Source organism: Pomacea canaliculata, linkage group LG13, assembly GCF_003073045.1.
Source record: "Pomacea canaliculata isolate SZHN2017 linkage group LG13, ASM307304v1, whole genome shotgun sequence".
NCBI classification, from domain to species: domain Eukaryota; kingdom Metazoa; phylum Mollusca; class Gastropoda; order Architaenioglossa; family Ampullariidae; genus Pomacea; species Pomacea canaliculata.
Window position 1 is genome coordinate 5386207 of NC_037602.1, and position 12307 is coordinate 5398513.

The 12307-nt window shown below is 42.3% G+C and overlaps 1 protein-coding gene across 1 annotated transcript in view; it reads right to left on the reverse strand.

Moving 5' to 3' along the window:
- Nucleotides 1–1460: 1460 nt before the first annotated feature.
- LOC112554370 (ultraviolet-B receptor UVR8-like) overlaps nucleotides 1461–12307 on the reverse strand; it is an 86419-nt gene continuing 75572 nt past the window's right edge. The window contains exon 14 of the mRNA XM_025222126.1: nucleotides 1461–4148. The gene's annotated coding sequence lies outside the window, so the exon portion shown is untranslated. The remainder of the gene's footprint in view (nucleotides 4149–12307) is intronic.

The window sequence follows — 12307 nt, forward strand, 5'->3', positions numbered from 1 at the left end:
GGCGGTGCCGAATGAATGAAAGCGAAGCGAAAGTTTCGTGTAAGCGACACTCTCTTCCGGCAGTTAAGGATGATACTTGAAACTATGTGAAAAACTTTTTGGTTTGGTTTAATGGCTAATCAACATAATAATAATGAAATAAAATGTCTGTTGATCGTCGTTAACACACGTCGCCATACTCGATCTAATAGATTGCCTACCGAGTTCTTTGTAGATAAAATAATTCCCTGTACTCGTTTGGTGGACTACTTTTTCCTCATTAACAACATTCTAAAAGTATTTTTGAAATATTTTCTTTTTGAGAGTTGTCAAATTCTACTCTACTGTGGTCTCCTCCGTCTCTCCCTCTACCCGTGAATTGAAGTTAGTTCTGAGGAGTAAATTCAGTGAGGTGGTGTATACATTTCCCTGAAGTTGATTTATATGGTCAGTGGGGCATTGGTGGACTGCTATTCCCCGCCAAGTGCCTCAAGCAGGCGTCTGTTTATTTAGGCAATATGTTATCTACCTGTCACGTAAGGTCTCTTTTCACATCATCGCTCTTCTCATTCACCCTTCCTTGCCCTCTTACCCCTCCTTCCCCGGATCCGCCACTCCTCAAGTACCAGACTCCAACTCCCCGTTCAAAGCAGGCAGGAAAGCAAGTTAAAGACCCACTGGAATGATAATATTTTGTATATATATATACTAATTAGACTCTTACTTTTGAGAGTTTCAGCTCTGAACGCATCGATATTCTTACCCTTGTAGATAACAAAGTCAAACAGGTTTATAATTAATATAAGCTCATCTCTCAAGCCTTGAAGATGAGAACCTATATAAAATCCAAAGACCTGATTTGACTTTTTTCTATGAATGTGGATGTTTAAATGCATTTATCTTGCGTACAGCAAAGAACTTATCACGTGACTTTTGACAATCGTGTGTCTCGTAATGAACTTCGCTCACTCATTTGAAAGGAAAGTGGACCTCGGTGGGGCTTTAACTCCAAAACCAGTTTGGCAGGCAGCTTTCCATGCAGGCCACTTGGCCGCCACCTTACGGCATCTCAGCCATCGGCAATTCATCACCGACTGCTGTCATCACCAAGGCCTGCAAACACTGGCCCAGCGCCCATCGCAAGTCTCGTTAATTCTCGCGAAGTCTTCCAGCCATCGATCTGCTGTTGCTGTGAATCTTGTAACTACTGTCGGTGTCTTGCAGGTCCTGTTGTTTTAACAGCCTATCGCCTGCCTGCTGTGCAACGCAATCCATTAAGGAACATGACCAAGGCTGAAGTAAAAAAAAAATAAAATAAATAAAAATAAAAAGGAGAAATATTTTGATGCTTCGAACGATTATGATGTATAAGAATGTTTCTTAATGTTGTGGTTTTGAAAGCTGACTTTCCTCTTTGGACCAGCCATCATCTGGAGTGAATTAGTGGCAATTTGCTTCCAATCAGTCTTTTAAAAAAAACATTTTGCAACCTTGAAAGACTTTTTATTGACGAGAATTAACATTTACAAGTTTTGGCTGGAAAATACTTCACTTGTCTCCTGCAGGTTTTGTATTCTATAATAAATACACACAAATATATCCAGAAAGGAAAACAAAAATGACCACACTCCAATTCAAAAATTAAAAATTCCTTTTCCCAGACTCACAGAGGTACGGTAATGCTACTAACGGTCAACTAATAATTCTCAACAGACGACACTAATTATAACATCAAAAGTTACTTAGCGCAATTAAATCTTAACATAAAACAGCTGGATTTTAATTATAAATAAATAGTGCTGAGTATACTTCTGGGAATTAACAGCCGGACCAGAATGACAGTTTGTGAACATGTTCTTACGAAGTAAACAGTCGTCGACGGTTTCGAGTCAATGAAGTTGAAGTTCTACTGCGAAGCTTTCATCTGTGACTGACTAACCCTGAAACTGATTTTTAACAATATCAAAATAGGGAGCTTTTTACAAAAAGTTTATTTTTGAAAACAATCATAAATTTTCTAAACAAATAGACGAAAAAGTATATTTTGAACAATTTCCAAGAATGCAAGATGTCAAAAATTGCTACCAAACTTTGCTGGGAAATCACAGCTCCACTTTTTTACATTCAGCTGCCCTTTCTGGAACCTTCTGTATATTTTTTCTTAACAGATTTGACGCGAAACTTTTCACAGTCACTCAACTGATCATCCACACAACCTTTACTTTAAAAACATCAGACATGCTATCTTACTTGTCTTTACTATTACCTCATTGTATCCCAAGAGTATTGTAACAACAAAGTGATTCGTAAATGAAAATATTCAGTTTTCAAATATTTTTCAATACACAGCAATCGGAATATAAAAAGTATATCTCTTGAAGAGTTCAGCAGGAAAAAATTCCAGCATTATATCTGAGAGCAACGGTGTTTAAAACTAGGTACGCGAACCATTCTAGCTTCTGTCATGTACAGGTAGGTCACCAACAAGTTACCTATGTTCTCCGAAGCCCATGGGTACAGGAATGCCCTCTTCGACTTTCTACACACACTCACACACGTGGACACTTACACAACAGACACAACTACAGGCACAAACACATCACATGCACACAAATACTTTGTCTGTTGAACTCAAAAGAAAAGTCTTCAAGATGAAATCCCAAAGCTTTGTCTCTAGACCCATTTCGCGAAACGATTGTGTCTCTGGCAAACATTAAACAATATTTTTTTAAAAAAAGAAACAAAACCAGGAGATTTTTTTTCATGTGAATGCAATCACGAGATTTTAAAGCATCGAATACAATTTCGGGTAGGAAACACGAGAAGGTCTGAATGTCTCTGCACCTCAGACGGACGCCTGCAAGAATCAGAAACAATCAGGTCACCAGATGGCATTACAGTAGCCACTGCTTCACCAGAGAACATTATATTAAACTATATTAACTGTATATTACAGTGTTCAAGCTTATATTACAGTGTATTAGTGTAAGTGATCCCCTACTTCCCCTGCTTTGACTAGACAACCCGTATTGCACTACATCTGTCTACAATGTTCTTGATGGAAGCTCTTGTACATGAAGGATGGTATCTTAGTACTTATTTTACTACTATTAAAAATAGTTTCTTCGTCTTCTTTGACGACAGCCAATCGACTAGCAGGAAGGTACCAATTTTAGGAACATTTTTTTTTTTACCCCACACTGCATCTAGTTTACTAGGATTGACAACGGTCGCTAATTTGTTTGAACGAAGTTCATTTAAGACAAGTTTCAACACAGAGGTTTGACATTCGTCTCTTGTCACTAATACAGCGAGTAACACTTCCTCTCTGACATTGATCATGATATTCATTGGTATCGGAGCCAGTCGGTAGTGCATCTGTTGCGAAAATGGTGTTTGAAGATAACGAGACTACAGAGGTTAGACATCGTGGATGACTGTTCTCTTTCGTCGTCGTCGAGTGGTGTTGTCAAGACATAGCATTGGGAGCTACCAATCGCTCACCCTGCATACTCTTTGGAGTGTTGCTTAGCAATGGTATGATTGTTTACAGCTGATTATGTGCGCTTAGAAAGAATGTGCTGCAGGTAGGTAATAGTAGACTAGTAGCAGGAGTGGCGGCCCCTGTTACCAGGTGGGAGTCTCCTCTGTTCCATGCTGGGAAGTCTTCATCGACAAATACCACTGTTTTGTACTAGATGCTTGGGAATTCATAGCTGGGTCGGGGGAGAAAATATTACCCTGATGGCGTTGTTGCCAAGAAGTGGCGCTCGAGAAGATTGGATTCCTATGGGTCACTTCCGGGTCAGCACAAGATGGCACTTTTCGCAGTCCGGGCAAAACAGTCTTGACACCGGAAGGTCCATCATTCTCTCCCCTTACTCCTCTGCCACTGTCTCTGGCCTCTTTACCTGTAGCTTTTGAGGACTTTTGTTTTTCCTGTTTCTTGATTGCCTGCTCTCCCATCACCTTCTGCTGAGAACCGACAGTCGCAGCGAAAGTCTTCGCTCTGATGAGAGATGGAGGGAGGAAGTTGGTGCTGGTGTCAGCAGTCTGGAGGAGCCATTCAAGACCCACTTTGATGCTGGCTTATGATAAAATTTGCTGGGGCTGCGTGACCACTGTCCCGGAAGCGCACCAATCAAATTGGGGGACCGTTTCATCAGCGGCTGGAAACAAAAACAAATGTTGCAACATCAGCAATAACTCAGTTCGTTAGGAAAAAGTTTTGGTCACAATGGAAAATCTTAGGAATACTTTGTTTGCGAATACCTATTCTTTGCATACTCCAACAAACTTTCACGCACACGTTCATTTACACAAAATTCGAAGTTATTTTAGGAACTAACAAATTTTTATTATTACTGATCAAAATCAGCGTTGGTCAAATGACACAAAAGTCCATACAGGAGAAGTTACACAAACAAATATTTTTAATTGAGCTTTGGCAAAGCATTCTGTTACTAAGTTTTAAAACAAATATTAGTATATAAACTTGATTTGGAAAAAAAGAGTAAATTTTCTACATGTATACGACGCGACATTCATTGTAAATTGAGAGACATGTAATAGGATATGGACAATACATTGTTAACTGAGGCAGTAAAATATCGCGAATAACTGTCCTTGTATAAAATAGTGTTACTTCCACCCACCACCACCCCTCTCTAACCTCCACACATACACAAACACACGCAAACCACCTAAACTATCTGATCTTCCTTTCACTCGATGTCTCTGGTTTTTGAGTGCAGCTCCATGTTCTTGTTCTTGCTGATTGCTGTTACGAAACTGCGCACGTCCAGATTGTCTTCCTTTTTACAATCTAATCTACCAACAGCTTTCCTTTCGGTTAGGTGGCAGGAGAAATTCAAGCCTTAATTTGCAAATAAACAAATAAAAGTGTTGTCTCACGACAGATTTCGCAGTTGCATGCGATCTCCATAAGGTCTACTGTCACGTACATCCCTTGTGTTTCTCTTTCTCATTCACTCACTCATGCACACATACGTATTTTACAAACACACAAGTGTAGTCCCAAATATTTGCTCAGTTAGCATCAGGCAGACCAACACACAAACTGCAGGGAACTAAAGAGAATAAATAAAGGTTCAAAATGCGGGCCTGGGGCCGTAGTCATGACGAGAGGATAAGTCGTGGCTCTGGGCACCGTCGGGAACTCAAGGACAAGAGACTTGTTTCTAAAGTTATAAACGAGTGTCCAAACTCCTCGGGTTATGTTTAACCCCTGAAGCTGTACTTATAAAGCGGGGGCAAAGATACCCTGATGTAAAGAAACACGAGGTTAGAGTCTGGAGTCTGGGCACCTCGTTGTAACTACGATTACAAGACACTTTTCCTTGGGAAACGACTTGCTTTTGTTTTATAATTATGGCTCGAGATGATTTTGGTGCTTTTGTTTCTGTCTGATACTCATTTTCCTTTTGCAAGCAGGAAGATGATATGAACGTTAACACCTCTGTATGTCTGTGTGTAAAAATGGATGTTTCTCTTTATATTACTTTTACTGTCAATGTGAATTCTGCATATTATGTTAGGATGAATTCTTCTATAAGAATCTACTCCCGCATGCATGCATGGGAAAGAGAAGAGTAGGTAAACCAAGAAACATGACGGGTGATCTCCAGGTTGCAACACTCTGACACTTTCATTAAATGCTGCCTGCTTTTTTTTTTCAGTTTTGTTTTAAGAAGAAAAAAATACATGCTAGCTGGTGAGCTCAGATTTCTCAAAAGCTATTATTGTTCTGAAACAATCAGAAACTGAAGAGCATAAAAAACCTGAAACCAATTAGGCCTCACAGGTGTCGAGTGAGTCAGATAGAGCCAGGTCCTTGCGACAAAAACAATGCGATTACAAAGTTTAAGAAGGTTGCCCGGTAAGAATGCAAGATGCCAAAGGTTGTTTCGTATAATGGCTCGCAAGAGTTAATTGGAAAGCCCCGTAGATGTGCCATAGTTGCTTCACGAAACAGCGCCATGTTTTCTCTTCCACAGTTGTATTATCTAAAAACATCTAAGCCGATGTTAGAAGAGGAGGTAATTTGCAACTGCCATGTAAGATGGGAAGGTGGCAGCGGAGGTACCTGCTTAGTTTTCTTCTCGTCAAGGAAGAGTTAATCCTAAATCAATCAAAGTGGTTATTAACCTGATGTAAAAAAAAAAAAACTAATTTGGGGCACTGTATATTAAATATCATCATCATCCATCATCATTATAATAATCATCAGTTCCTTGCCGCAAAACCACAAGAACTATAAATTTTGCAAAAAAAAAAAATTCCTTTTCCTCATCTAGCGAACAAAATTTACACCGACGTGATGACGAGAGAAATAAAATAAAAAACGCATAGTACATTTTCCATTATGAGTGCTTGGGTGGATAAAGCCACGAAAGGATTCTTCTGTCTGAATCTCCAACTCAAAGGAGAAGTTGTCTAATGAGTAAAGATCGATGCGAGATACTATTCCCACTAATTTGGGAATCGCCTCCTTCCGTTCTCGAGATACACGCATACAAATATCCCCATCCACAGAAAGAGGTCAACGGAACAGAAGCCATGATCTTGCATGGATACTTCTAAATTCTGAAGACTTAGTCCCATGGATACGGATCCCCTAAACAATACAAACTTAACTTTTAAGACATCAATATAATCAACGCAACACTTCCCATCCTACAGATGCATTCCCATCGATACATCTCAACAATACAGCTCCCAACCGATACACCTCAACGATACAACAACCTCCATCGCTTCCAGTGACAACAACAACAACGCAGCTTCTGTCACGTCCGAGGTCGAGCGACTAGACCGGGGGTTGGAGCAGCCGACACCCGGAGTTGTTTTCACGCCAGCGGCACGCGCGTGCGCACGCACCACTGAGCACAAGCAGGAGCCCCTCCTCCAGCGCTCAGTGAGGCTTCACGCTGCACTGAACACGAGCTGCACGTGCAACAAAGACCGGCGCGATACTCAACAAGGAGCTGCTTGGGGGGAAAGGAAGGGGGAATCAGGGAGTCGGGTAAAGTTAGTAAGAGGGTGGGAGCCGACGTCTCCCATTTCCCTCCCTCACTCCACCTCTCGTTGCGGGGTCGGGCCAGGTCCAGCGATCTGTTCCCAGCAGGCGCTACCCGGGGTGCATTATATTTTAATCTCATTCCACTTTACTCGCACTTCATTCTTTCCTTGCACTAGGACGTCCCCCGCATGGCGTCCCTAACCTTTCACCCAGGTGTAGCCATTCGTGGCGAGTCTCGTACCAGGTAAGCATGACTTTTTCACTTTTCTTTTATCGGTTCTTCGTTTACTGGAGCGGTAATGAGAGTCTCTCGGGTCTTGGCACTACAAAGATCCGTCTGCGCGTGGCTGATGACAAGGATATTCATTAATCATGTCTCTAGCTTGCCGCTGTCGTTCCCTGCTCGCCAGAAAAAAAAGACGAAATAAGAAAAAGAACTTCATTTAGACCTCTCCATGACGTCAGTGCCCTAGGGAGATGCCTTTCTTCAGCCTCGATCTCGCTGGGTTCTCGTGCCACCGCCAAGAAGCTCGGTTGCTGCGTCCGTTTCCAAGATCCATCACTCTTGTTGCTTCCTGTTTTCACGATCCGCTGCGTCTGTTTCCAGGATTCATCACTCGTATCAGTTGCCTAGCTTCATCACTACTGCTGCTCGAGTCTCCATAATCCATCGCCACAGCAGTTTTCATTTTCGTGGTTTTTGTTGTTTTTTTAACCCCGACTTCTACTTACCACGATGATGTGGAGTCACCTATGGCCCGTGGCTGACTTTACAGCGGAAATTCACAGGTTCGAATCTTAGCTATAACTATATTTTTTCAACTCTTGTCTGCCACTAATCTGTTCAAAGAAAAGTGCGATGACCGGAGAGCGGTTGCCGACCTGATAAACCTCGACCGAAATTTTCTTGTTTACTCAATTACTCTGTCCAAACCGAAAACCTGCATCCAAACGCTTGACCCAAACACTAACCCTAACTTAACACCTACTATTTCTATGTTTATATCTTGAGCTAACAGGTTAAACACACACATTCACGCTCTTAAGAACAGAATAAGAAAAAAAAACTTAATAAATGAAAGGTCCTGGAGAAATCGAAACTGTAAAGTTCGCCTTAATCACTTTTGTACAACAGCTTCGACAAAAGCAGTAGCCAATTAAGATGTTTGAAGTACTACATTTTCATTGGACACCACAAAAAGGATAAATTAAAAGACAGTCTGCGCATGCGTGGCGCAAATGAGGATGGGGAAAAATGGCTGCCATCAGGGCCCGTAATCGTAAAACGTTCCCAGCCACTAAGTCTTCAACTTCTTGTAGTTAACTAGCTACAAGTATTACTAATTAGATATATTAGATGTCGTCACTACTCGATATGTAAGAAAGCCGGTATTTGTCACTGCAGTTTGATGTTCACATGGAGAAGCTTTTAATTAGCTGTTATTTCATCTTGTCTGAGTCATTAGAGAAAGTAACGGTCACTTTCGTTTGAATTGTTACAAACACAGACAATATATATCTATATCTTTCTCCTTGTCTTTGGTAACATTTCACCACTACACCGATGGCAGCAAAGAGTTATTGCTCCCTTGCATGTGTTGCTGCTGCCGTCGATACAAAAATTTCATTATTATTAATTTTTTTTTTAGCAAATTACATTCTTTTTACCTTGTACAAAGCCTTCGCTTCCATCACATCTACCCACTCACACAAAATCTGATAGTAATCCAGTCCGCCTGCTCGTCTTCCTCGGCAGATTTATGACACTCTCCATCTTTATTGTTTTGTTCCCTGATTCCTCTTTGTTATTACTTGTCTGCATCATTGTTTCTTCGTCCGTCCTTCGTAATTTGTCCATGTCTCCCACTTAAGCGCTGAGAGAACACTTCTTCCTGAGTGTGATTTGTGCTATCATACATTAATTTTTGGTAGTAATCGTAATGCTAGGAAAAGGTAAGTGGTTCATCGTATCTAGGGCGCGTGAAATCCAAGCTACACGTTCACCCGCCTTTTACCATCGGCAATCGGATAAACCCGCACTTCGTTCGCGAAGGAAAAAAAAGGGAAGGGGTGGAGACTCAAGCCTCGAACTCAAGACCTTCCTCCCACCCCTCATTCCCGAAGTTGGTCGCCGACCACACATCCATGGAGCGCCATGTTGCAGAGCGTGGGCGCAAGTACTTGTGAAGCCTTTCTGGCCTCTGGCCACGAGAGTGGCGCGGAGCGAGGCGAGGCCATGGCATTCCTCCATCAACTCCTGCCCTTTCAAGTGACAAAGCCTGTCCAGACCAGCGAGTGCCGAAGGTGGCGACACTGAGCCGCTGCCGATCTGTGACAGGTGAGCGACAGAGCGCTCGGCCTGCTGGCTCGCCGATCTCGCCCGTCACGCCATCCTCCGTGTGCGGGTCGCACGAGGCCGCTCCTGGGGTCAAGAGGATTGCGACGCCATCGTCACGCCAATTAAAAAAAGAAATAGAGAATTGGTTGCTGGAATCATCCTTCTTATGTCAATAGTTGTGTGAATGTATAGGTCTGCAGTGGCAGTAAATAGTTCACAATATTTAAAAATATTTGAACAATCCTGAAAATTTAAAATATTTTTCTTTTGTGCAGGCTGTCGAGAAAAATTTTCGACAACGAAAGATTATGTTCCATACCATCATGAAATTGTATTACTGGACTGCTGGAAGACGATTTTTTCCAGTTAACTACCAAAACGAGGCAGGAGACTACAAAGCTTCCGGTTTAGTCACATTCTTTGTTTAGGCTCGCCGAGACTTCGCAAGAGGCTAAGCGTTGGTCTTGGCAGACAGCAATCCACCTTTACACATCCATGATACCACGATGCCCGTATGTACTTGCAGGTCTGGTCATCGCACGCCGATGAAACTTCTTGTCAGACCGGTTCGATGTCAGCATCAACAGACCAACTTCCTGAGATGGGGGTGACACAGATCGTCAGAAGGTGCGCCTGGGTGTGTGAGAATTATTCTTACTGGTGTCACCGGCATGGCTTTGCCTTCACATTTCTAATTACCACGCAGATCAGCGGCCGATGGCGCGTCGCCAGACCTGGTGAAGGTGACTGAGCTTGCCCGCATCGCGTGCGCTTGCATGTGTCAATCAAATTACGCGCGTGCATGTCGTGAACGGACACGCTCTGGCCTGTGCGCTCAGACGTTCGGTGTTATGTCAGGTGTTATGTCAGGTTTTATGTCACTGCATGGTGTTGACGGTTGATGCCAGTCGCTACCAATCCGTTCTGATGTATTCATTATATTCTGAACGCAGCAGCTGTACGGAAGTATAACGAACATCACGTGCACGTGCAGGATGCAGGTGAAACACGCACATGCGCGAACGAGCACACACATACACTATGGACAAAGAGAAAAAAGCAAATTATGAATGAAGAGAGACTGTTTTGCTTACAGCCCAACATGAAGTGGTTGTTCATTCCAGGTGCGAAGACCAGAGATAGCAAAGGAACAAATGTAAGAAGTCTGGTCCGAGGAAAGCAAAGTCAGAATGGATGAGGACGGAGAGAAGGAAGCGGTGGGTAGATATGGACAGGTAGATGTGTATGTATATGGAACGCACTTACAAACTTGGAGACAGAGTGGAGATGTTGTCATCAGCTTTAATCTTTAGAAAAATTACAATGACTAACACAGATGGTGGAGTCCTGAAGGAAATAAGATGAGAGTTAACGGTAGTCGCACCCGGAAAATGATTTTGGATCTGGCTACGGTATCATGGACGATAATAACATGACTTAGCATTATGGGATGCAAACTGATGCACGTGCAGATTAGTATCGAGAACACGACACTCAGGTTCTTAGCAAAAGTCAGAAATAGAAATAGTAATGATATCAAGTTGGAGACAGAGAGAGATGGAGGGAGCGAGGGAGCTGAGCATGATTTTGCCGCGAGCCAGAGAGACAGAGAAGGTTAGAGGTCACGAAACAGAGAGACAGACCAACACGCAAGTAGTCAGACAAGACTCCCTGCATTTGTTCCCGCCCTGATGTGCTGGCGATATTAGTTTCTCCAGGCGTAATGCATGTTCCTGCATGCTCCAGCAGACATCTTTGATGAGGAACATGACAAGGCGGAAACTGCCGAGAGTCCAAGACTCACAGTCAAAGCCGTTTTTGGGTGGAGGCATGAATTTCAATGGCGGCAACGGAACTGGTGCAACGAGGCAGCAGTCAGCGCGTGTTTAAACTGACGCATCGTTTGTATAACGGTTAACGCCATGCTGACGTCAGAAGCGCCGTCACTTGCGCATGCGTAATTGCATCGTCATTTTCTGTATCGTCGAGGCATGAAGAGTCACGCCGATAAAAAAGCGGTTACTGCAAGCCCAGTACCCAATCACAATCATTATGCATTTCTTTATTCTAGCATCTTTTCCCTCTTTTTCTCTCTTTTTTTTTCTCTTCTTTCTAGGTCGGATTGGACGGCGCTGTTTAAGATCTGATCGTCTACGAGGCAGACTGACTCAGACAGACCATTTAATTTTATTCCAATTATTTGAATAACTTATGCTGTACAATATATTGTATTCTAATAAGAGATTTAAAATTATGTACTGACCATGGATTATAGATAACGTTCGTTCCGATCAAGACTTTAGGTTCATGTACGTGTGTGTGTGTGTGACCCAGCTGAACTTGAAAAAAACGTAATAAACTTAAAAAAAGGATCTCAATCACTCGCATACTAGACAAACATACAAACACATTCATTCACTCGAACACATGCACAAACGCATGAACACACGCATAAGCCAATAGATGTATAAAAAATATAAGGGATAAATCCTTATTTCTCCAATCCATTTTGCTCTTGTTACAGACAAAAATTTTAAATATCCGAATTTTTGTTAGTAACAAATGAAAACTGGAATAAAAGCAAGGAAAAGCAGAAAGTGTGAAGAAGGCATAAGCCATAAGCGCAAAAGAATTCAGCCAAGTAGTCAAGCCGCGAAGCTTTCAATAATTATTTGAAATGCTAAAACAAGCTTCTGTCGCTCTGTGTCCTGCAGCTAATCGTGGGTTAGGTCCACAGAAGAAGTTTTTCGTTCAAAAGACTAATCTGAGAACATCAAAAGATGCTCCTTAGCAAACCTTACACATGTCTCGAAGGTGCCAACCTAAATATATCTGCGGTCATATTATGTATTTTGCAAAGAAATTATGATATCCAGAACGAACACGCAAACAGTTGCACTGTCAAAACTACAGCAACAGCCGGAGCCACAATTTTAATCAAACTCCCA